The following is a 27,532-nucleotide window of genomic DNA, read 5'->3' on the forward strand; positions in this document are numbered from 1 at the left end:
GAGTCTTATCTAAGACAATCACAGAGGCATACATTTCATTTCCCATGTAGATAAAAATAAAATGATTCTCATTTATATTAAAAATATTGTCAACCATAATTTACCAAATCCTGGTTTTCTTTATCCTTTTTAGAACTCAGGACTTTCGAAAAAGACTAATGATTCTGGCAAATTTATCCATATATAGACTTCTGTTTCTCTGCATAGATTGATTTTGTGTGTAGCGTAGGAATACAACAGGCACAAAAAAATAATTTTACTATGAATTAAGCTTCATCATTTTAATTTTTTTGAATTTTTAAAAATTTTGATATCATTAATATACAATCACATGAGCAACATTGTGCTTACTAGATTCCCCTCATTATCAAGTCCCCACCACATACCCCATTACAGTCACTGTCCATCAGCGTAACAAGATGCTATGGAGTCACTACTTGTCTTCTCTGTGCTATACTGCCTTCCCCATGCATCCACACACACATTATGTCTGCTAATTGTAATGCTCCTTATTCCCCTTCTCCCTCCCTTCCCTCCCATCCTCCCCAGTCCCTTTCCCTTTGGTAACTTAGTCCATTCTTGGGGTCTGTGATTCTGCTGCTGTTTGGTTCCTTCAGTTTTTGCTTTGTTCTTATGCTCCACAGATGAGTGAAATCATTTGGTACTTGTCTTTCTCCGCCTGGTTTATTTCACTGAGCATAATATCCTCTAGCTCCATCCATGTTGTTGCAAATGGTAGGATTTGTTTTCTTCTTATGGCTGAATAATATTCTATTGTGAATGTGTACCACATCTTCTTTATCCATTCATCCACTGATGGACACTTAGATTGCTTCCATTTTTTGGCTATTGTAAATAGTGCTGTGATAAACATAGGGGTGCATATGTCTTTTTGAAACTGGGATCCTGAATTCTTAGGGTAAATTCCTAAGAGTGGAATTCCTGGGTCAAATGGTATTTCTATTTTGAGTTTTTTGAGGAACCTCCATACTGCTTTCCACAATGGTTGAACTAGTTTACATTCCCATCAGCAGTGTAGGAGGGTTCCCCTTTCTCCACATCCTCACCAGCATTTGTTGATCCTAGTCTTTTCTATGTTGGCCATCTTAACTGGTGTGAGCTGATATCTCATTGTGGTTTTAATTTGCATTTCTCTGATGATTAACTATGTGGAGCGTCTTTTCATGTGCCTGTTGGCCATCTGAATTTCTTCTTTGGAGAAGTATCTGTTCATATCCTTGCCCATTTCTAGGGTTATTTGCTTTTTGGGTGTTGAGGCATATGAGTTCTTTATATATTTTGGATGTTAACCCCTTGTCGGGTATGTCATTTACAAACATATTCTCCCATACTGTAGGATGCCTTTTTGTTGTACTGATGGTGTCCTTTGCTGTACAGAAGCTTTTTTAAGCTTCATTATTTTAACAGAGAAAACACTGTTCGCTTGATGTGTTAGATCTATTGAGGACCAAAGTCACATTAATGGCATCTGACTCATACTTCAGATAGAAAAACTAAACATTAGTAGAAAAGAACTTCATGTAAAATATTAATGCTGTTCAAAAAGAAATCTCCATTCTGTTTTTTTTTTTTAATTTAAGCATTAAAGTCAAGGTGAAAATCCAAGAGAAACATTTCCTTTATTTATTTTCCTGGTTAAAATCAGATGGTTCACTGTTTGAAAAATGCCCTCTAATTTAGAGTCAGAGAATTCTTAGCCCTGGCAAGATCTTTATACTATTCAAGTCCACCCTCTAATCTCAGAGAAGAGAGAATTGAGGCCCAGATTGCAATACTGATTTGTGCAGTGTTACCCAGACCAGAAATGGAAGAGTGTGCTTGTACTTGGATAATTAGTGTATTAGTAGTATTCTTTCTCCTAGAGAATACTCTCTCTGTAGTTTCCTTTTTAAAAAATTAAAAAGAAGTGATTATAATACAGAATAAAGAGGGTTACCACTTTTAGAAACTGTTTCTGACCTTGTTATGCATGAGGGCATTACTCTGAGACAGAGATGGGAAAGATTTAACAAAGTCGTCTGGCATTAAATTCAGATTTAAACCAATCTGGATTCCACCTGACTCTGTGGATTCATTCAGGGGTGACAAATGGCAGATCCTGCCGTTTCGTGCCTGGAAATGTGGAGAGTCAATCTTGGTATGAAAAAGACAGAATGCTAAATTTCTATATGGTTTTATTTTCCGGTGGAGGCGCTATTTCAGCCTCTTGCTTTCCCCTTCCTCCTCAGGGGAACCAACCATTTTCCTGGACTGTTTTATCACTTCCTTTTCACCATGGTGAATCCTTGCACTTATGCTCTGAAATCCATCCACATTAACTTTTTTAGGAACCACATTTTTTAAATACTTTCGCCTTGTCTCCCTCTAGAAGGTCTTCCCATCAATATTTAAATGTAATTATATTTCTCCTGTCATTGGATATCTTGTCAATGGATATTCTCTTCTATCCATCTTTATTTTCTCCTCCCCACTGCCAAGCTCTATTAAAGAGGAAAGTCTAGTCCTGTCTCTACCTGGTCATACCTCATTCATTCCTTAATGCATTTCATCTCAACTTGGCCCTGCCCTACTCACCTAACTCTAATCCCTAGTCCCAAATTCCTACCCAGACACTGCTGTCTCCTAAACTACCACTAGCTGCCTGCTTGCTAAATCCAAAGACTATTTCTCAGTCCTTACCTTTCTTGTCCTATAGAACCATAGACTGTTCCAGCTGGAGAAAATTCTCTACATCCTGCACTCTAACCACGTCAAGTCATGGACGTGAAAACTGCAGACCGGAGCACCAGGGCCTTCTCTTCCCCAGTCACCCTCAGCTGTGTCTGCGTACACAAGGGAAAGAAATGACATGCCATGTTGCCATAAGATCCTTCACTGTTCGTCTGTCCATGTCTCTACCAGAGAAGTAAATAAAAATTCATGCCAATGAAAGTGAAATGCTTTCAATAAGAGGTCAGGGTAAAAATAACGTGTTTTGCATGTCTTATGAGTCTCATTCATGGACTTCATTGTAACCAGTTTTTTTTTTTAAGTGCAGGTAATTCTAGACTTTTTAAATTATTTATTTCACAAAAAGAATGGCTATTCAAGAGCCAAGAAAGTTTTGACAGAAGTCAAATCCCTGTCTTAGAACCGATGCCTTTCTCAGGTGGGCAATGCTGATCCACGTGCATGAATGAATTTTACTATCTCACCCAACAAAGACGTAGAAGATGTCTCTTGCTGCCAGTGTGATTTACCAGCCAGCTTGAAAGCTTTCTGTTATTAGAGAAGAAGCAGCTGTCTTCTCCACTCCCTTCCTCCCTTTGCACAAAGAGGAAAAATGCTACCTTTAACATTTTACTCTGGCCAGCCTGGGGATCTCTTCCTGTTCAAGCTCAAGTACTTTTTAAGTTTCACACTCATCTGGTGTTTCTCAGCTTTAGGAATTAGGTCAGCATTTAAATATAGAGAAACTCATTATTTAAACAGTTGAGAAGCTTTGGAGCCATGTCAAGCCTCATCTCCGTGAAGCATCCTGACTAGTTCTTACTAACACCATTTGATTAATGTCATTTGAAATGTCCCCAGCACTCATGTACTTAGTATGTACCACATATCAAATGCCTGCTCCTATGCTGTCTTGGAGTTCTTTTCTAGTTTTTCTTCTTTTTCAAGTATGTTTCTTTGCCCACTTAGTCGTCATTTCCATAAGGAAGTTACAGTTCTTCCAAATAGATGAATGAATATGGGCAACTCACTTGCCTTTCCTAAACCTTAATCTCCTCATCTTCCCAGTGGGGGTACTGTTACCTGCTTCACAGAATTGCTGTGCAATTGTATGTTCCCAGCAGGCTTGGCACATGGCAGGCATCTAACACATATCAATTTCTTTTCTTATCTCCCTCACTTCCTCTCTTTTCGCTTTCTCCCTTAGAGCACTTATTGCAAAGTCAGCTTTGGTAGATTCTCCTTTCTATATTCTCATTCGGGGAATGGACAATACCACAGGCAGGTTAAAGTGGGGGTTTATTTTGCATAATAACATTGAAAACTGTGTGTCCAACTTGGGGTGCGTTGTTGCTCTTTATGGTCCAGCTGACCAGGTGTATTATACAACCTTTTCAAATAAGGCAATGAATTATTAACCCAAATTAGATAGTGGTAGACTGAAGCCCTGGATTCCTGCCCAGAGAATGGCTCTGCCACCTTACAGGCATATGGTTGCCTGGCTGGGACAATGACTTTTTGTACATGTACCAAATGAAACTTTTGTCTCTACTCATGTTTACAGAATATGAAATACTCAGCAAGGTTGGCTCTGTGCATATATGGAGAGTGTGTAATCTCAGGAGTTTAGAGAGACTCTGTCCTCCCACACAGTAAATAGCTTCAACTCAGATGCCACAAGGCTGTCTTCCACTTATATAATGCCTGGTACTGAAATCTTCAGTAGAGTGGTAATAATACATAATTTGTATCTATGAGGTTACTTGACTTCACAATATGGCTAGTATGATCTGATTTCTAGCTGAAAGATTAGAAAGCTGTATTCATCTTCTCAGATATGCCCAGATACTAATATTTTGTTGGTTAAAATTGATACCACTTTCTCAAAATTATTTTTCTACTTAAAATAGTAATATGGTCTAAATTTTAAGAATATATATATTGGCTATCGAAGTTAATTTAGTTTATTTTCAGAGCAAACAGGAAAATTAAAGGAATCTATAAGCATTTTTAAAGTTTTCTCTGCTGGATGTTCATGCCAGTTGCTTACCATGGGGTTCAATGATAACAGGTTAGGGGTTACTCTATGAGGGTCATCCCCGAGACCACACATCTGTGGGAAATTTATATAGGTCTTTTCCTGAGCACACCTGCCTGCTAATGCATCAGGCTATGGCAGCAAGCTGTCCCGTTGGGCTCCTTGGAGGGTAGGCAAAGGACTGGTGAGCTTCAGCGGGGAAGAGGCGAGACCACAGCAAGGAAAGGCTTAGGGAAGGGTGACTGCAGGGAAGGAGAGACAAACAAGACTGGCTCAGTTATACTAAGGGCTGGGCCCCTGCTTCGGAGAAGCTCTGGTTGCTGGAACTTGGTGTATGTGGTGAGCTAGCAGAGTGGGAAGGACACCTCTCTGGGTGGCAGCAATTACAGCTTGATCTGAGCTCTATGCTGACCAGGTGTGTGATTTTAGATGAGCCACTAGTTTGGGTAGGGCCTCCATTTCCTCAGTTATGAAATAGTGGAGTCAGACTGTGCAGGCCTCCATGTACTGGTAATAAGATTTTAAGATGAGCTAATCCTTATACCATGTTCTCTATTATTTCCCACATCCCTAGGTAGAAGTGAGAGAATAACCACTGCTGTCTCCTGAAGATTGATGAAATTTACATTCATGGTCTGATTTTGTGTTTTCAAGTTGGCAAGTATCACTATATCAATTTGACGTGTATCTGTTTTCATTGATGGGATGTGATCTGAGGGTATTAAAAATTTATAAATGTTTTCAGAAACATGCTACACAACTTTAAAATACCTCCATGTTTGATAATTAGAAAGTGCATATCAGAATGCTATTAACATGATAAATTCTGACCTCAGTGTTCTTTAAAATTAAAAAGACTGCTAAGTCATTCTCACTGTGTAGTAATACATTATACTTTCTTTTAACCTTATAACTCTTGTTTCACCAAAACCATTGGTAGAATAATAGTTGGTACAATATTATACCAGAGAATTTCAACAAAAACTATTTTTCCTATCTTATGGTTATTAAATTACTTATTCTCTCTGCTTGGTTTCATTAAATAAATATTACTCATATTAAGAAGGCATATGCAGCTCTCTGGTTGCCCATATGATATGATTCCACATTAAAAATCATCCCTGAATGGAGCAAGAAAATTCAGAGTACACATATCAAATATTATCATATAGATGGAATGCATCATTTAACTATGGAATTGAATCAGATGAGATCTGAAATAGTTATAGAAATCTACGTGAAGTGAACATATGGAAGATGCCAGAGTAAAATGCTAGTTTCCTAAACTGGAAGAAACACTAGCAGCTGGTTTTGCTACTGGCACAGACAGAAATAGATGGCATATTTTTCTAATAGATTAAAACATTCAATGGCATAGGAAATTCCAGTAAATTAAGGAACTTTACAGCTCATCATTTAAACCTGGTTAGAAATTACTACAGAACTTTGAGAGACAAAATGCAAAAGACATTGCTCATCAGGAGTTATAGAACCATTTAGCCATGTTTCCTCAGAAGACATTCCTTTGACTACACTCTGGACAGAAATGACGTATGAGGATTTCAACTGAAATCGAGATCTACCAAGGGAGTGTGAGCAAGACTAAAGCAGATTTTTTAGAAGTTCAGTCCTCTTCTCTCTGTGGAATTAAGAGAAAAGAAATTGCAAGTGACCTGAAATTCAATGAGACAATGTGACTGTTTCAGTGAAAAAGCTCATCTGTTTCACAATGGAAAATAACTGAAATGGGATTTTCGCTGAAACAAGCAACAATTGATAACCACAAAAGATATTTAAAAGGAGCAAAAAGAAAAGTGTTCAAAGAAAAGAGGGAGTCAGAAAAATCACAGCAAATCTTTGCACATTTCTCCTCAAGATCAGGAAGTTGTACAGCTAAGATGACTGAGAAGGATTATTGGAAAGTGTGGAAGGGGCCAAACTGCTGAGATCTCTGCTCCTTTCTTGATGGAAGGTTTGCAGCCTGGAAGGCAGGGAGAAGGGCCTAGAGCCAGTTAGCCCAACTGGCATCCATCTCTAGACACAGCAATAAGAAGAAACAATTATTTTGAACTACTTCTAGTCTAGACTCCTCCCAGGTCAGAATTTTAGGTGCCAGGAATGGCAGTTCCAAAGTGTTTGGGAACTGTTGATGAGAACATGAGAGATTTAAAAACTAACAAAAAATTCCAAGTCTACTTAACATCATGAGGCTATATGCAAAGACAATCAAAAACAATTTTTTTAGTGTAACTTAAATATTAGCCCTGTAATTAGAGAGACTGGGATTTAAACCAGGTAGTTTGGTACCCAAGACCATTCTCATTGACCATCTCTTAAATATCAATATTCCTTGGGGTTCTGTGCTTGGCCCTATTTTATTCTCTCTCTCCACACTCTTTTTGAGCAATCCCATGCAGCCCAGTGCTTCAGTGACCACATACTGATCGCCTTCAAGTCTCTCTCTCTCTGATTTATTTTAGGAAATTAAACACCCAGCTACATACTAGTTGGCTCCTTATGGGTGTCCTACAGGCCACTCAACCTTAACATGTAATAAAATAAATGCATCGTTCAACTCTTCCAAAGCCTTCACTAAACGTACAGCCCCTTCTGTGCTGCTCTGAGGGAACCTTACTTACCAGTGTTTTGTTTTTCCTCCTGGTCCTATATCTTCTTTTCCAATGTGTATTTCTCTATCATGATTTTAGATTTATTTTTTTACTTTTCTATTGCTTGTGTATCTTAGAAGCTACCTTAATCTATTATGGAACAATAATAAATAGATGAAGTAATAAAGAATAAAAGTGAAATACTCCATGTGGCAGTGAGGGAGGGCAAGTCCATAAATTAATTGGCATGATCTCTCCAGGAGATGGCGCTCACAGCGTATTTTTGCTTTTAGGTTTGTATGTTGAGAAAAATTTCACAATTTTCCTATATAAATAATTTCAAAGCAATATGATAATACCCGTTTTATAATCTTTTGGATGGTCCTCTTGGCTACCAAGACTTTACCTATCACTTTGTGCTTTTATTTGATGGATGAAGGTGGGGTTTGAGGTGAAATCGCTGGAAAGAACAAATTTTTTGATGGTGGAGAATTTGTGGTATGAGGTAAGAGGAAGCACACACCTCAAAGCCTTTGATACTAAAACTCTAAGGAACAGAAAGTCATAATATTATCATAGGGTAGGAAACATGCAAGCTGGAAAGCAGAAGGAAAGAGAGATTTGGAGAGAGCTAACATCTGAACGTATATCTAGGATTATCTGAAAAAATGAAGAGGTAAAACCATATTTTAAAGACAATTACATAGTGTAGTCCTGGTATTTCACTTACAAGATGTATGATCATGGGTAAGGTATTTTCCCTCTCTGGGCTTTAGATTACTTCTCTTTAGAATCACAAAATTGAGCTGGGTAAAATCTCTATGGATGTTCTGAAATTCTATGATTGCCAAACAGAACTGTAGAGTATGGGGGAAAATGAGCTGCAAGTTCCACTGGTGAAAGATCCAGGCAGAGAGCTCCCATGGCCTGATGAAAAGTTATCTTGCAGGTTCTTGCACAGAACTAAGGGTTGGTAATTCCGGTTCATTATTATTAATTCTGGCTTCATATTGGCTTCACTTGGGAGAATTTTAAGTTATAGCAGTGGCTGAGCCCCACCCAGGCCACCTAAACAGAATCTCTGGAGGTAAGTCCTCAATATCAGTAGTTGTTAAAAGTGCAGTTCTTCTAGTGATGCCGGGGTTCTTGTTTGCGGAGTTGAAGAATGAACTTCGTCAACGGACAAGGCAGGAGATTTACAGAGTTTTTATTCAGTTACGGAGAGAGAGCGCTTTATTCTAGGTAAGAGAAAGTATGGAACTTCCCTCAGGTGCAGGGAGGGGCAAGGTTGCCGTTTGGAGTCTCGGTGTCTAGGGTGTTATGTTTGCTGCAGTGGGAGTTTTCTATAGATTCAGCCAGAATGCTGGTTATATTTTAACCTATATCTGTGAAGGTCTCCCGGATACCCTATTGTAAAGTAATGGGCCTACATGACTACAAGTAATGAGCTGTCTATACCACTGGGTCCCAATGGGGAATAAATTGTTACATTGTTTCAATCTCAAACACCACGTTTTGTAAGACTTTGTCCTTTTCCAGGGCCCACACTGTACTCTAACTGGGCAGGAGTTACGAACGCCCTGCTGCCTTCCTATCTCATTAGCATACAAACAGGATTAAGATCCACTGATCTAGATAATCAAAAAGACTATTTAAGCTAAAAACATTTACTGGTGATAAACAATGTTCTTAACACTAGCGAAAGTTGTAGCCATAATCCCGGAGGGGGAAAAGATGCAAAAGAAAAATAAGAAAGTGAAAGTAGAAGATATAGCATATAAATCTGGGAGGAAAAATACAGAAGACTAGAGGGTCACCAGGTAGGGATACCGCCAAACTCAAGTTGTTATTGAATTTGGGAACTTTAATACAATGAAGACAATTGCTCTGTTAAAAAAAAAAAAACAAGAAACATTTTTCTTCACCTTCCATTCCATGCTTTTGACTCTGTGGTCACTGCTAGGAAATGAAAGTTCTGAATGTGGGAAATTCTGGGAGTAAGAAATAACACAATTGTGTTTTTGTAACTTATATCATGTTATCTGGAATCTCTTCTCTCCTCTTTTTAGATGGGAAAGGCTAAGTTTATGACTTCTCTTTGCAGACAGTGTGCTCTGTGTGTGATCCCTTCCTTATCAAACTCTTTGTTGAATTAGATTACAGGTGACTTTTATGGTTTTCTGTTGATTTTAGTGTTTTAATGTTTTGTCCTGAATAAGTCTGCATGATTTTTAAGTAAAAGGGTCATTCTTATATCCTCTTCTGTCATATTGCTTGGCTCAGTTCTGGGTATGAAACTATTTGCTGCATGGATCACTGGACTTCATTGCATTAAAAAAAATGAAAAAGTCATAATGTGTGTGTTTCTTTCTTTGTAAACTTGTAAGATTGCAATTGTTGGAGAATCTTACTCTTTGCAAAGTTTATACTTTAGTGAGAATGCAGAGGAAAATTGTAATGATTCACAGAAAAAAATAAGATAAAAATTTCATTTAAACTACAGATGTGCATAGTACACACACACACACACACACCCAGAATTTTGTATATATTTTAAGAGATTCGTTTTGGTCTTGAAGCACATCCATGGATTTCTACTGGGCCCTAGGTGTCAGGATGTGTGTAAGTGGGATCTGGACTGGACATTTGTACAGGTTTAGTTGCTGTCTGTGACTTGTTCAATGTATGAATACCCTTAAATGGTTTTGTATGTCTGCCTGAATTTCTCATAAAAGACATAGCAATAGACTTGGACAAATGAAAAGAAATCCCGTTCTTAGGTTGGATGACTCGACATCATAAAGTTGTCAGTTCTCCCTAAGTTAATCTATAATTTGAATGTAATTCAGTAAAAACACAAGCATTTTTCAATGGAGCTAGATAAACCAATTCTAAAGTTCATGTAGAAAAAATAGCCATGGAAACACTGAAAAGGTAAAACTATGAGAGGCACTAGGCCTACCAGAAATTAAAACACACACACAGTCACTATAATTAAACCAGTGCAGTACTGGCTCATGATCATACAAACTAGAGGAGCAAAACAGGAAAACAAAAAACAAAAAACAAAAATGGACACAGCAGATATGGAAATTTAGTATAACATGAAAGTGGTATCTCAAAGTACTATAGGAAAGATGGACTTCATAGTAAATGGTGCTGAGACAAATGGGTAATAATTTGGAGAAAAAAATAAAATTAGATTTATACTTCATACTATACACAAGAATAAACTATACTAACCTAAACATACTGTATACAAGAATAAATAGAATAGGGATATAAATGTAAAAAATAAAAAGGAAATCATATAAGTAATAGAAGAAACATACATCAATTCCTTTTTAACCTCAGTGTAGAAAAAAGCTTTCAAACTATATTCAGAATCTAGAGGCAATAAATACATTGATATTTTTAAATACATAAAAATAAAATTCTCTGCATGCAAAAAACACCATAAACAGATTAAAAGACAATTGAGAGGTTTGCATGTAAGAATCTTGGAATTTACCACTTCATCCTACCAAGTAAAAAGCCAAACAGGCTGAAAAATCAGTAACTCTTTTTGAATCCTTAAGAGAAGTGGGGACACAGGGCAGACTATTGCTCCCCAAATTGGAGAGACAGGTGAATACCAGTAGTCACAGATTACTGGTAAAAACTCAAAAGATTCAGTTTTCGTTTTTTTGTTTTAACAAAGCCTGCCCTCAGGAGAAATGGAAGCTATCCTGCTGGGGTATTTTCAGTAACTACCTGAAGTGAGAGCAGGGAAATATGCAACTCCGGCCCACTGTAGACGTCCTCTCCTACTTAAGGGTGAGAGAGGGGACCTGAGAAACACTTGTGAAGTTCACAGTTCAGAGACAAAGGCTCATTAAACGTTTGAGACCTTGTCATGCATGGGACTATAAAATGCTTCTCCTTCTCCCACACCTTATTTCCACATTACTAAAGACCTATTTACAGCAGTTCCTTTTATCCACTACCTCATATCTGGCTATCAGGAAAAAATTACAAGGCATAGTAAAAGGCAAAAAAATACAATCTGGACAGACAGAACAGTCATCAGAACCAATCATGGCAAAGGTGTTGGAATTATCAGATGGGGAATTTAAAGCAAATACAATGAATATTCTAAGGGCTCTCATGAATAAAGTAGACTGCATGCAAGAGCAGATGGGCAATGTAAGCAGAGATATGGAAATCCTAAGAAAGAACCAAAAAGAACTAGAGATAAAAAACACTGTAAGAGAAATGAAGAATGCCATTGACAGATATATTAGTGGACCAGACACAGCTGAGGAAAGAATCTCTAGGCTTGGGGTTATCTTCATAGGAATCTCCAAAACTGACAAGCAAAGAAATGAAGACTGAAAAGAAATAAAACAGAATATTTAAGGACTGTAGGGTGACAAAATCCCCATTATATGAAATGGGAATACCAGAAGGAGAAGAGAGAGAGAAAGGATCAGGAGAAATATGAAGCAGTAATGACTGAGAATTAGTCCATACTGATGTCAAAGATCAAACCATGGATACAAGAAGTTCAAAGAACACCAAGCAGAATAATGCAAAAATTCCAAAACCAAACAAAACAAAGATAAACTACAGCTAGGCACATCCTTTTCAAATTACAAAAAGTCAAAGATAAAGAAAAATGCTTGATAGAAGCAAGAGGTAAAAATACGTTTCCTACAGAGGAAACGAGATGAAAATTACATCTGCCTTCTCCTCAGAACCCATGCAAGCAAGAAGAGAATATAGTGAAATATTAAAGTATTGATTGAGAGAAAAAGCCTACCAACCTGGATTTCTGTACCCTGTGAAATTATCCTCCAAAAATGAAGGAAAAAGAATTTCTTGGATCAACAGTGAGGGAATTTGCTGCCAGTAGAACTGCCTTGCAAGAAATCTGAAGAGGACATCTTCAGAGATATAAAATGGTATAGGTCAAGACACTTGGACCTAAAGAAAGGAAAAGCATCAAAAAAGGAATAAGTGAAGGTAAAATAAAAGCTTTTGTTTTTCTTATTCTTATTAAATTAACAAATACCATTTCGTTCAAAATAATAACAATATATTCAGTTAGATATGCTTGTTTATATATATCATATATGTATGCTTACATGTAAGTGAAATGAATGATAGCAATGATACAAGTGATCACAGGTAGAAATTAGGATTATTTTATTATTATAAGGTATTTACAATGCTCAGAGGACTTTGACTAATTGTAAATGTAATAATGCAAATTCTAGGGCAACCACTAAAAAGAGTAAGATAATGAAATGTAAGTGATATGTAAGAAGGGTGAGAAAATGGAATGGTACACAGTGTTCAATTAAACCCACAAAAGGCAGAAAAACAATGGAAGACAAAAATAAGAACAAAGAACAAGAGTAAAAAATAGAAACCAGTAACAGATATTGTAGATATTAATCTAACACATCAGAAATCACTTTGAACATCAATGGTCTAACTGCACCAATGAAAAGACAGAAATTGTGAGAGTGAATCAAAAACAGTACTCAACTACGTATTGTCTACAAGAAACCCACTTTAAATATAAAGACACCTGTAGATTTAAAATAAATAGATGGAGAAAAAATACTCCTGATTTTGAAGATGCTACCACTTGAGAAATTGGGTAAAAGACGTACATAATATGTTGTAGCATTCCTGGAACTTTTAAAAATAAGATTATTTCATATTGAAAAATTAGAAGATAAAAATAAAATATAAATTAACATGTATCTGCATAACATGAAAAATCTCTTTAATATATTGCTTTCGGAAATTTATTAAATTGTGTTAATACATTAAAGCATTCAATTTTAAAATATTCTCTTAATTCTAAAAAATATAATGTAGAAGGTATAACATTGCAGTTTAAAGCACTTGTCTACAAATAAAAAATTTTGAAAGCAAATTTTTGAAACATGTATTTAGTTAATTATGTTAGGTTGAGAACAAAGAATATGTATATGTATTTCAGAAAGAAACCTGAAGAATTTAGCAAATTTTGAAAAAAAAGTTTTTGTCTTCTAAAAGTATCCAGGTAAAATCAATGAATTATGTGGTATAAATAAATGATTCAAAAGCAGGGATTTTCTTTTGGACAGGAAATTACATTTCATAAAACATTTAAATGATAGTTTAAACAGCTCTACTTAGACTTTTTCAAGGGCTGTTTTCAATTGAACATAGTTGTTCAAACTGTCCCAATTCAAAAAAAATTACAGTTAAAATGAAGCAGTTTAGCTTTGACAAATATTATTTCAACCCTAGACATGCGTTAAAGTTGTTGATTTTAACAACAGATTGCCAAATTGATGCAATTATTTGGTCACTATAAAATACTTATAAAAAAAGAACATGTAAGTACATTTGTTGAGAGAACATCTTTGAAAAACCTATCAAACAAAGTATGTTCATTTTCATCTGGTATGATATTGAATGCCATAATAAGCAGGTATTTGGGATTTTTTTGGATCATCAGATACAAAGTTCTTCTGAATAGCTTTGCTTAGAACTAGAATTTATAATCTCTGTCTTGACTTCTTTTCTGTAACACAGATTTATTTGCAGATAAGCTAGCAACTAATAGCTTCCTCTTTCTCCTGCTTCTTTACCTACAGAAATAGTTATAATTACAGGTGAACATTGGAAACTTAACAAATAGTGGTTTTATTTGTCCAAGGTGCACACTTAGCCCTCTGTACATGTGCAGTTATCCTAAAGGTGAATTACTCACTGTTATTTTTCTTTCTTTTCTCCTTTGTGCCTCCGCTGTTACTGTTTTAACAGTACATGTCTGGGTGTAACTCTGGGGAGAAAATATTTACCCAGACTGGGGCAAATTACCTATGAAACCAGTATCAGTCAAAGGGAGCAGTCAACTTCTGTTCGTCCCATGTCTCTCACAACCTGGCTGCAAAAAGGGACCCCACCCAACCTCCCCAGTCCAGATATCCCCTCACTGCCCCCCTTGTAATCACCTATTAATATGGAGATAGACTACTTCTCTCCACCCCTTGGAAACACCTACTGATATGGAGATGTACTCAGGCCAGGTTAGAGATTCTGGAAATATTGCAATTTTTCCTACACCAACTTTTAGACTTTAAAAATGTCTTAAACTTATGACTTCACTTTCTTTTGCTTTTGGACCATGCATTTCCACTTGTATTCTGACTATGCTCTTCAGTTCCATGCAAGGGCCTCTCTCTCTGTCTTGGATTCATTTCATAGACTTTCAGAATTGTCTTCAGATTTCATCCCTATGGTACTAAACTGGCTCCTTGGGATCTAAATTGATCTACCTGAACCATGATGAGGGGAAGAGTCTGACAAGTGGGGTGATCATCAAACTACCTACAGAGGACTTTCTAGGGCATGGATATCAGATTGAAAAAAAAAATGTATCTGCAACAACATGTGAGCATCTTCATTAGGACAGCCTCAGATTGTGTAACCAGTTTAAAGGGATAGATTCAGTACTGCTCTACGAGCCCTCACAAAGCCAGATGCTCTATACAAGCTAAGGAGTTACAAAGCAGAAGGTAGAAGGCCCCAAATTCCAAAGGTGCAAGTTCTTCAGCTAGAACTTTGGAGGCAGAGAATGCCATTGCTGCAATGATGTAATATAAGTGCAAGCTACTCCAGACTCTCATTCAAGAACCAGTACATTGCTCTGAGGATTTGCTATCCCACTTAATGTTGTGTCTAGATCAATATTTATTTTCCTGGGCCAGGCCCTGAGAGTGGGAAGAGAGTACCAAGTACCAGTTAATGAAGAATTTCTTGCTCCCTTTCTTCTTTCTTGAGAAGGAATTGATTTTTACCCAATTCTGAACAGTCTGGGCCAGAAGGCTTCTCAATGGAAGAGCAAGCAGAAAATCATGTCAGACATTAAGCCTGTTGTGGGTCAATCCTAAAATGATACCCAGTATTGCCTCCTTTCTGCTTAGTCCTCATCTCTCCTTCTCAATATTTTCAGGTCAAATGTACCTCTCCATGCTTCCTGCCATCTTACTTGTGCTGGAAGTCATTGTTCCTCTTCTTTAGTCTATTCCATTGAAAACAAAAGAGTACACAATTTGATTTTGTTATTTATTAGGAGGATGAATACAGTTAGATTTAATTAAAAAATAAAGATAAGACATCACAGAGCTAAGAACTCACAGGAGTTTCTGGGAAGTAAGACAGAGGGCTTGATCCTATGGGAGGGGAGTTTGAGACTTTGATGACTTTCAATTCGACATCACTTGCTAGAGCAGTGGCACCAAGGAGCTCGTGTTTGGCCCCCTGGTTGTTAGTAGTTCATCCTTCTCTTTTAGGGAAAACATTGGATACTGGGAAAGCATGATAATGTCTAATGTCTTCTGAAGATAGTCTAGTTTATCAAGTAGTTATCAGGATATTAAAAGAGAAGGTTATTGGTCCTGATCCAATTCTTCTCTAAAGAAACAAAGGCTAGCTGTGGGCCAGACATAGGGATAACTTTACAAAGATCTTGCTTAGTCTTGTCAATAACTGTATGATGTAGACTTAATTGTTGTTCCTATTTTATGGGTGAGAAAAATTAAAACTTGGCAAGGTAAATATCATGTCCAGTGCAAATACTTGTCATTGGGTCTGAACCTAACTAGATTACTGCAGAGTTGCAACATTAACCACATGGCTCTCCTGGCGTAGATGCTGTTAAAGACAAAAAAAAAAGCAGTGTACCCTTCTTAAAAATGACAAGGAATAATTTATCCAACGCTATTGCAATAGGGGAAAGATTGAACACAACTCTGAATGCAATTGGGACAAATAAGCTGCATAGTCAATGGGTTGGGGGAGGGAGTAGAAAATTACTAAGAGGAACTTAGTTCAGGGTCAAAAGTGGAGGAACAGGAATTTGAATGGATATCAAGGGTTGGGATGCTGGAGAAACTGATTTAGCAGGAATTCTTTGCCAAAGCCATCAGGTAAAGGGGTGAGAGATGAGGAGAGGAAAGACCCAGCCTGACTAAATTTTGGTCAAAGATAGAGACCTTGTCAGTGCAGTAGTGAATTAAACAGCTGGATGTATTAGAGTTTAGAATGGGAAAAACATATATATAAAATTATTTTGGAGGTTATTTTCTATAGGGATTTGCTTCATTTGTATACTCTGGTTTATGATGATGGGCTTTGGAAAACTCTTGAGCCTCATTTCCCAGTCATCTTGTCCTGGTTATATGACTCATATTCACAAGAAACTCTACTATGTCAATATACATTCTGATACGCAGGAGGGAGGTAAAGAGAAATAATGCGGAAATGTCTCATATTTTTATTGCAGTTTAATATTTACTTCTTTCATATAGGTACAACCCCATTATCCAGACTCTGTGAGTCTCTCACTTTCCACTCTCTTGCTTTTCCATCCAACTTGATCTTTTTATTTTTATGCTGTCTTCACTTCCAAAATAGAGAAAGAAGATTCTTGTTTTCTTCTTTTTTTTATGCCTCGAGTCCTATTATCAATTTTACTTAATTTTTTTCTCAAAATTTTTAGGTTTTTAAAGTGGTCAGTTAGTTAGTTTGCTTCCTTAAATGTGAGTGCTATAGCAAAATAGAAACATAATTCTTTTTGGACATATGCAACCTTAAATTATCTGGGAAAGCCAGCTGAGTTCTGGCGACATTGGTATGCAAGAGCATGTACTTGAGACTATTTGGTTTCCAAAGGTCCTTCATAGCATCCAGTCCTGAAACAACAAACATCCTTTTGCTCTTGAAACTGGTTCAGAATAGAATAGAAAGAACAAAACCTGCTGGTTGAAGCGTTGGAGGTAAGCCGACCATTTGCCTAACAAAGCAAGGCTTCACTCTACCTCTCCAAGGCGCTTTCATCTGAAAACTGGGTTTGGAACCAAGAAGAAACAAGCTCTCTCCAGCGGGATACATCACTTCCTGATTTCAGAAGGTCACAAAGAATAGACCCTTTTGTGTTTCTCTACTATTCACATTTTTGGTCAGATCTGAAACGATGTGTGCTTAAATAATGATGGTACATATTTCTTTCTCTCCAACTGGGGATTTAGGTTCTTAGTTTCCCAGCGCAAGGTGAAACAGCTTTTCAACTCAGCTCACTATAAGCTGATGCAAAATAATATGAAAGGAGAAGTCCTTAGTATTGAGAAAGATAATTGGAAGCATACACTCTTTGTTGCCCCCTCTGAATGCCCTTTGATTTTTTTTTTCTTGGCTTTTAAAAGCTGTGGGTTTCTTTACTGAAGGCAGGAAGTAGGGAGGGGAGCTCTTTAGCTGTACAGATACTGATAAAATCAGATACTTTGGTCTAATGTGACTTTCTGAAAGCCATTTGTTCCTGATATTCCCATTTTTGTGTAATTAATGAGAACTTGGCATCGATTTATATCTGTCCACACTAGAAGTTTGAATCATCAGTCAGCACAGTTTCACCTCTGTAGTCTTTTAAGAGTGTTCAGTCTCTTGTGAAATGGAAATAAAAAATACAAACTAAAACCAAAACCAAACCACAGGCAACTACTATTTTTGCTTCCAAATGTTCATAACTGTAAGGCTCCATTAACTGATCTTACCTACACTTTCAACAGATCCTGGATGTTACAACCACAGACACACATGACTGGCGTTCAGAAATGAGTCTGGTGTGCGCTCCCTTCCTCAGCCACCCATGCTTGTTGGGAAAATGTGGATAAGAAACTAAAGCATGGAACCACTGATGTTTTGGGCTAGCTCATGCCAGAACACTTGTAAAGACCACTTTAAAATCAAATTTAATATTCTTTGTCATGTGAGAGCACACAGGGACAATATTCATCTGTCTTTGAAAGGTCTCTTCTTAAGACAGTTGTTGAAGGAAAAGAGGCATTGATATTGCAAGTGGGCATTCCCTTCTTTCTTATTACAACCTCTTAGAAACATGAATCTACAGATGCAGAAAATAAGCAAATATTGAAGAGTTAAAATGATGGACTGACTGACAGGTGGGTAGAAATTGAAATATTCAGTAAATAAATATTACATTAAATGCTGTATAAGATAGTAACTATACACATTTTCTATCTTTGAGGAACTCCTGCATTCATCATTAGTACAAAACAGAGAAAGTAAAAACAGAGTTTCATTTGTTACTGTCAAATGACAAAAATGAAACAACTTAGTAAACAGTTGATGTCTTTTATTCAAAGGAAAACAATGCATGAATGGGGGGGTGCACGGGGCCTCACAAGCAATGGAGTGCTCTTTCCAAGGGATGTGGGCAAGAGCGGGTTTTATAGAGGATTGGAAGAGGCAACAACGAAACACATGATTGTCTAGGTAGTCAGGGACTTCCCTGCAAGGCCAGTAGGTCCTGTAAGGAAGGATGAGGCAAGCCAGGTAAAGCTGAGCTGGAGGAGTGTAATGGGCATATGTTAGGTTTCCTGAACACCAAGGTGTTTCCTGTAAGAGCTTTTCCTTCAGTGAGCATCATTGTTAATGATAAATATCTGAGAATACAGGAATATATTTTGTCTGTGGCTCTTATAGAGAAATACAGTCAATTTTTATATATTGATATTAATTCCAATAATTTACCTGCATATTATTTGGTATTTTCTACATACATAATGTCTGTGTGTGTGTGTGTGTGTGTGTGTGTGTGTGTGAATGGTAACAGTTTTATTTTTTAACTCTTCATCTTTTATACCTTTTTCCTCCAGTACAGTTTGAGTAGAAATGGAGAGGAAGTTATCTCTGTCTCATTTCTGATCATAAAAAGAAAGTAGTTAGGAGGAGCCAAGATGGCAGCATGAGTAGGGCAGCAGAAATCTCCTCCCAAAACCATATATATTTTTGAAAATACAACAAATACAACTATTCCTAAAAGAGAGACGAGAAGATACAGCACAACAGCCAGGCTACATCTACATCTGCGAGAACTCAGCACCTCACGAAGGGGGTAAGATACAAGCTGCGGCCCGGGGGGACCCGAGCAACCCTGCACCCCAGCTCTCTGGCGGGAGGAAAGGAGTCAGAGCGGGGAGGGAGAGGGAGCCCAGGACTGCTAAATACCCAGCCCTAGTCATCTGCACCAGGAGTGCAGACACACAGTGCGTGGTGTGCTGGATAATAGGGAAACAGAACAGTAAAATCTGCGAGTGGGTCCCTGCAGCCGGCGCCCCTGGGACAAAAGAAAAGCGAGTGCTTTTTGAAAGTCTTAAAGGGACAGGGGCCTCATAGCTGGATGGAACTGTCCCAGCACACTCAGCTCAGCAGCTAGATATCCTGGGGAACTCTGGGCTCCCTAACCCTCTGGAAGGCAGCACAGCTCTGAGGCTCCTCACAACAATAAACAGCCTCCCATCCATTCCCCCTCTGGTGCAGCCCCGCCATAGCAGGGAAGCAGCCTGAGAGCAGCCGTACCCACAGCAAATGCCCAGAGCCTCCTCCGCAGTCGCCTGGGCCAGACTCAGAGGCTCCGTCGGCGCAGCTGCCCAGCACAAGCTGCTAGAGGTTGCCCTTCTCCTAGGAGAGGAAGGCGACCAGCAAGCAAGAAGGGACTTTGTTCTCCCAGCTGACACATGAGCCAATAGCTCATGACTACCTCTATCACTGTGAAAAGGCAGAAGAATTTGATTCAGAAAAGAATATCCTAGACAACCCCTGAGAAGGAGCCAGTGGAGATAGATTTAAACAATCTTCTTGAAAAAGAATTCAAAATAAAGTTCATAATCATGCTGATGGAGCTGCACAGAAATATGCAAGAGCTAAAGGATAAAGTTGGGAGGGAGAACACAGAAATAAAATAATCTCTGGAAAGACTTAAGAGCAGAATGGATGAGGTGCAAGAGGCCATTAATGGAATAGAAACCAGAGAACAGGAACACAGAGAAGCTGATGCAGAGAGAGATAAAAGGATCTCCAGGAATGAAAGGATATTAAGAGAACTGTATGACCAATCCAAATGGAAGAATATCTGCATTGTAGGGGTACCAGAAGAAGAAGAGAGAGAAAAAGGGATAGAAAGTGGGTTTGAAGAAATAATTGCTGAAAACTTCCCCAAACTGGGGGAGGAAATAGTTGCTCAGCTCACAGAAGCACACAGAACTCCCAACAGAAGGGACCCAAGGAGGACAACACCAAGACACATAATAATTAAAATGGCAAAGATCAAGGACAAGGACAGAGTATTAAAGGCAGTCAGAGAGAGAAAAAAAGGTCACCTACAAAGGAAAACCTATCAGGCTATATCATCAGACTTCTCAACAGAAACCATACAGGCCAGAAAATAATGGCATGATATACTTAATGCAATGAAACAGAAGGGCCTTGAACCAAGGATACTGTATGCAGCACTATTATCATTTAAATATGAAGAAGGGATTAAACAATTCCCAGACAAGCGAAAGTTAAGGGAATTTGCCTCCCACAAACCACCTCTACAGGGTATTTTAGAGGGACTGCTCTAGATGGAAGCAGTCCTAAGACTAAATGGATGTCACCAGAGAAAATAAAATCACAGCAAAGGAAGCAGACCAGCTGAATACTAACTAAAGGCAAAAAATAAAATCAACTACCCACAGAAGCAGTCAAAGGAAACACAAAAGAGCACAGAATAAAACACCTAAGATATAAAGAATGGAGGAGGAGGAATAAGAAGGGAGAGGAACAAAGAATCATCAGACTGTGTTTATAATAGCTCAATGAGCCAGTTAAGTTAGACAGTTAGATAGTAAAGGAGCTAACCTTGAACCTTTGGTAACCAAGAACCTAAAGCCAGCAATGGCAATAAGTACATATCTTTCAATAATCACCCTAAATGTAAATGGACTGAATGCACCAATCAAAAGAGATAGAGTAATAGAATGGATAAAAAAGCAAGACCCATCTATATGCTGCTTACAAGAGATGCACCTCAAACCCAAAGACATACACAGACTAAAAGTCAAGGGATGGAAAAAGATAGGGAGAAAAAAGCAGGTACTGCAGTACTAGTATCAGACAAAATTGACTTCAAAACAAAGACAGTCACAAGAGATAAAGAAGGACATTACATAATGATAAAGGGGTCAGTCCAACAAGAGGATATAACCATTATACATATATATGCACCCAATATAGGAGCACTAACATATGTGAAACAAATACTAACAGAATTAAAGGAGGAAATACAATGCAATGCATTCATTTTAGGAGACTTCAACACATCATTCACTCCAAAGGACAGATCCACCAAACAGAAAATAAGTAAGGACACAGAGACACTGAACAACACACTAGAACAGATGGATCTATTAGACATCTACAGAACTCTACACCTAAAAGCAGCAGGATACACATTCTTCTCAAATGCACATGGAACATTTCATAGAATAGACCACATATTAGGGCACAAAAAGAACCTCAGAGATTGAAATTCTACCAACAAACTTCTCAGACCACAAAGGTATAAAACTAGAAATAAATTGTACAAAGAAAGCAGAAGGCTCACAAACACATAGAGGCTTAACAACATGCTCCTAAATAATCAATGGATCAATGACCAAATTAAAATAGAGATCAGGCAATATATGTAGCCAAATGACAACAACAACACAAAGCCCCAACTTCTGTGGGATGCAGCGAAAGCAGTTCTAAGAGGAAAGTATACAGCGACCCAGGCATATTTAAAGAAGGAAGAACAATCCCAAATGAATAGTCTAAAGTCACAATTATTGAAATTGGAAAAAGAAGAACAAATGAGGCCTAACGTCAGCAGAAGGAGGGACATAATAAAGACCAGAGAAGAAATAAATAAAATTGAGAAGAATAAAACAATAGAAAAAATCAATGAAACCAGGAGCTGGTTTTTTGAGAAAATAAACAAAATATATAAGCTCTTAGCCAGAGTTATTAAGAGAAAAAGAGAATCAACCCACATCAACAGAATCAGAAACAAGTGAGGAAAAATCACAATGGACCCACAGAAATACAAAGAATTATTAGAGAATACTATGAAAACATGTATGCTAACAAGCTGGGGAACCTAGAAGAAATGGACAACTTCCTAGAAAAATACAACCTTCCAAGACTGACCAAGGAAGAAACACAAAATCTAAACAGACCAATTACCAGCAACAAAATTGAAGGGGTAATCAAAAAACTACCCAAGAGCAACACCCCCGGGCCAGATGGATTTACCTCGGAATTTTATCAGACATACAGGGAAGACATAATACCCATTCTTCTTAAAGTTTTCCAAAAAATAGAAGAGGAGGGAATACTCCCAAACTCATTCTATGAAGCCAGCATCACCCTAATACCAAAACCAGTCAAAGACCCCACCAAAAATGAAAATTACAAACCAATATCCCTGATGAACATAGATGCAAAAATACTCAACAAAATATTAGCAAACCGAATTGAAAAATACATCAAAAGGATCATACACCATGACCAAGTGGGATTCATCCCAGGGATGCAAGCAAGGATGGTACAACATTCGAAAATCCATAACATCAACCACCACATAAACATAAAAAAGGACAAAAATCACATGATCATCTCCATAGATGCTGAAAAAGCATTCAATAAAATTCAACATCCATTCATGATAAAAACTCTCAACAAAATGGGTATAGATGGCAAGTACCTCAACATAATAAAGGCCATATATGATAAACCCACATCCAACATCATACTTAACAGCAAGAAGCTGAAAGCTTTTCCTCTAAGATAGGGAAGAAGACACGGATGCCCACTCTCTCCACTGTTATTCAACATAGTACTGGAGGTCCTAGCCACGGCAATTAGACAAAACAAAGAAATACAAGGAATCCAGACTGGTAAAGAAAAAGTGAAACTGTCACTATTTGCAGATGACATGATATTGTACGTAAAAAACCCTAAAGACTCCACTCCAAAACTACTAGAACTAATATCGGAATTCAGTAAAGTTGCAGGATACATAATTAATACACAGAAATCTGTGGCTTTCCTATACACTAACAATGAACTAACAGAAAGAGAAATCAGGAAAACAATTCCATTCACAATTGTATCAGAGAATAAAATACCTAGGAATAAACCTAACCAAGGAAGTGAAAGACCTATACCCTGAAAACTACAAGACAGTCTTAAGAGAAATTAAAGAGGTCACTAACAAATGGAAACTCATCCCATGCTCTTGGCTAGGAAGAATTAATATTGTCAACATGGACATCCTGCCCACTGCTGGTGGGAATGTAAATTAGTTCAACCATTGTGGATAGCAGTATGGAGGTTCCTCAAAAAGCTCAAAATAGAAATACCATTTGACCCAAGCATTACACTTCTAGGAATTTACCCTAAGAATACAGCCAAGAAATGGAAGCAATCTAAGTGTCCATGAGTAGATGAATGGATAAAGAAGATGTGGTACATATACACACTGGAATATTATTCAGCCATAAGAAGAAAACAAATCCTACCATTTGCTACAACATGGATGGAGCTAGAGGGTATTATGCTCAGTGAAATAAGCCAGGTGGAGAAAGGCAAGTACCAAATGATTTCTATAATGCAGTTTGTGGGGGGACTTGGTGAAGGGGAGAGTCTAGTAAACATAATGTTCCTCATGTAATTGTAGATTAATGACACTAAAATAAAAAAAAAGAAAAGAAAGTTGTTTACATTTGCCATTAATCATATTTGCTGTAGTTTTTTTAAGTCCTTTATCATAATAAGGAAAATCTGTTCTATTCTTAGTTGTAAGAGTTTTTTTTAATGATTAATCAATGTTGAATTTAATCGAATAATTTTTCTTTGTTTACTCTGAATATTATAAATCAATTGCCACTAAAGAATCACCCTGCATAATAAATCACCCTGAACCTCAGTGACTCAATACAACCACCACCTGTGTCATGTCTGTTACTTTCTCACTGGGCAAAGCAAGTGCCTTGGCATAATCCTCGGTCAAAAGATGGGGAATCTGCTCTGCCACCCGTAAGAGGAACATCAGAATTCCATGAACAAGAGCATGGGTAAGGGGAGGGGCCGGTAAATAGATCGTCCACATTCCACCTTTATCCACAATTATTCACAACCCTTCCCATGCAAAATGTACTTACACCCATACAGGATTCCCTGAACCTAACCATGCAGAATGCAAAGCTTAAGATCAGGTCTAGACGCTGCTCCTCTTGATCTAGAGATCTATAAATAAAGTCTCCATTTATAGAACATCCCCATTTATAGGCAACATTGAACTGTGGACAGAATGACCACAATAAGTGCCTTCAGATAATGGGAGAAAGGAGGCATACTGACTAGCTATCACTAGTCCAAGGCAATTTTAAAATCTGCTGGGAAATGCTACCATCTCCCCCTCTATGGAGGTAGCGAATACTGAATAACCTTCTTTGCTATCGGGATGGCTTCCCATCAGTTGTTTTCTTCAGCACTTGCCTCCACCCTTTGGGATATCATTCTTTTTCCATTACTCTTCCTGGCCTCTAATGGGGAAGGCATTAGAGAACACTCTTTTGTGGGGAGCAGGCGAACAGTTTTATTAGTCTGCATCCTGCCTGTAGAAAGTTGAGGACTAAGAGGTTTTTAAATATCTCCACATAGTCATCCTTCTAGCCCAGGCTGGAGACAATTTTGCTAACAGAGATCTCTTTAAAAGTTTGTGCGTTATTTTTGTATTTGATTCCTCTCAACTCCTTTAGTCAAATGCTACCCGTATAGGTCCTTTAAAGACGTTTTGCTTTCTTTAGACTTAACTGTGGACGTTTTGAGTCTATCACGTTTCTCTGGGACCAAGTCTTTAAGCTTTGTAGGAGTCTTTTTATTCAGCTGGGTGGGTCTCCTAGGTGCCACCTGCATTTTTTCATAGCTATTAACAAAGCACGAGACTGCTTCATCCGTGCTTCACCATCAAATGGCTTGACTTATGTCCCCTCCCCCACCACTGCTGTATCACAGTTTGAGAATATTCAGCCTCTGGAAAGGTACAGACAAGCAGTTGAATTTTTCAACCTAGCAAGTTCTGGGCTCTTTATATACCTTCTTAAGTCTGTTGTAAGTTGGCCAGTTCTTTTCTGAATTCGTCTTTGCTTCGTAGTGTCTTATTATTTTAGGTAAAAAGGACCAGCTGAAGCTTTGAACCTCCAACCTAGAAAACCTCATTCCCAAGACCACACATTCATTAAGTACATTTTCTGTCTTTCATGTTACAGTAGAGGATAGTTTTATCATTACATGGTATAGATCATCATTTTTTTCAGTGTCCTGTATTACTTTGTCATTTTTCAAGACATATAATATTTCACAGTATTTTCTCACCTTTCACTATCTGGTCCTCAAACCAATGCTACATATATTGGCAGCATTAGTTCCATTTTTGGTTTTATTAGTCTACATCCTGCCTGTAGAAAGTTGAGGACTTCTGCCATAATAATGCCAAAGACCTGAAATTCCATGTCTTAAACAACAATCATAAATTCTCACAGAACGTCAGGTCATTTGGAATGGCTGAAATCATGTTTGTGAGACTAATCTTGGGACCAGTGGGCTAGTCAGAGCAGGTTTCTCTAAAGGTGATGGTGAAATACTAGGTATTAAATGCACCCATGTGAGCAGTTTTAAGTCTCTGTGTTCCCTACTCACCACTAACATTTCACCAGTCAGAAAAATCACACCGCTGAGCTCAAAGTTAAAGAGAAAGGAAATGCATGGCTAGGAGGGAAGGCAAGTTTAAATGACAGAGGGCTTAGATACAAAGAGAAGCGAAGAGTTGAGGTGATAATACACTGTTATTTCTGTTAATGTGGTGCTTTATATTAATTGTTCATGTTGAATCATACTTGCATTGGAGAATAAACTCAATTTTATCCTGATTATGTGCTTTGTATTTGGCTAGATCTGTCTATGGCTAACTGCTTCCCAGCCTGAGAGACCCAGCTCTGTGTTATCTTCAAGAAACTCCCCCTCATTGCTGCAGGACTGTGAGTCTCAGAGCACCCACCACACTCGCTTAGGGCTCAAGCTCTCAGATGCAAATGAAGGAGTCTCCTCATTAAATGGCATGAACAGGGGTAGTATTATCACATAGGAAAATTCTGGAGAGAGGCAGCTCTGTGTTTCATTCCTCAGCTCCCTATTACTATCGAGGGCCTGGCTCTTCATTTGTTATCCTCACAGTATTGTCTGGATCTAAAGACCCTGCGGAAAACTGCTAAGCATCAACCCAGCATCTCCCCTCCTCTGGTTCTTTCTTTACTAGCAGAATGACAATTTTATTTGCAGATATTACAAGTCTAGCTTTAAAAAATGTTAAAAGAACTTCCCTTGGATGTTACTGACATCCAAATGAATTTTGTAAAGGAGCACTGCATAATTTTGTTGTTTTTTAATGTCCAAAGATAGTCCTTGGAACATTTTGGGGGTTTTGATTTCATTATAAAAGCAATTCATGCATAGTTAAAACCTATTAGTATGGAAACCCTGAAGGAAAAATTAACAATTATCTTCCCTCATCCACCCCTACAGTCCCAATTTCTGCTTATTAAAAAGGCAACTTCTGATAATAGTTTCTTGTAGATTCTTTAAAATGACATAATCTTAAGTGTCTTTTATTTAGTGCATCATTTACCTCGTAAGCTTTCATTTTTCCATTACAACCACCCAATTGGTGGGCAGACTAGAAATCATTTTCAGAACTCTACAGTGAAATTGGCTTTTTTTTTTTACCAAAGAGAATATGTTCATTTAGGAAAAGTATTTGCATTAACAAGTCTCCCTTCTGAAGCACCAAAGCATGTGACCATTATAGTTTTAATGACAGTGGTCAGTAATGGTGTGTGTACGTGCATCTTTGTGAACATTATTGTCATTTCACTTCACTTCTTTAACATTAATAACTATGGCAGAGAGATGTATTGGTCAGTTATGGATTTTGTAAATGGTCTGCTATCTTCAGTGGCAAGTAATATTTTATATTTTGTTTTAAAAGCATAAAGAGTATGGATTATATCTTTTCACTGAGACAATAGAGCAAGATGCAAGATTTTTAAAATACTAAGCATGTCACAGGTACATTGCTGGATGATTATGGGAGAGAAAAATGACCTGGGCTAATGCATTTGAAGCTTGCCATAAAGTATAACATACTTTAAGGTAGGGCTATTTT

The sequence above is a fragment of the Manis pentadactyla genome, chromosome 7 (genome assembly GCF_030020395.1).
Source record: "Manis pentadactyla isolate mManPen7 chromosome 7, mManPen7.hap1, whole genome shotgun sequence".
Taxonomy (NCBI): Eukaryota; Metazoa; Chordata; class Mammalia; order Pholidota; family Manidae; genus Manis; species Manis pentadactyla.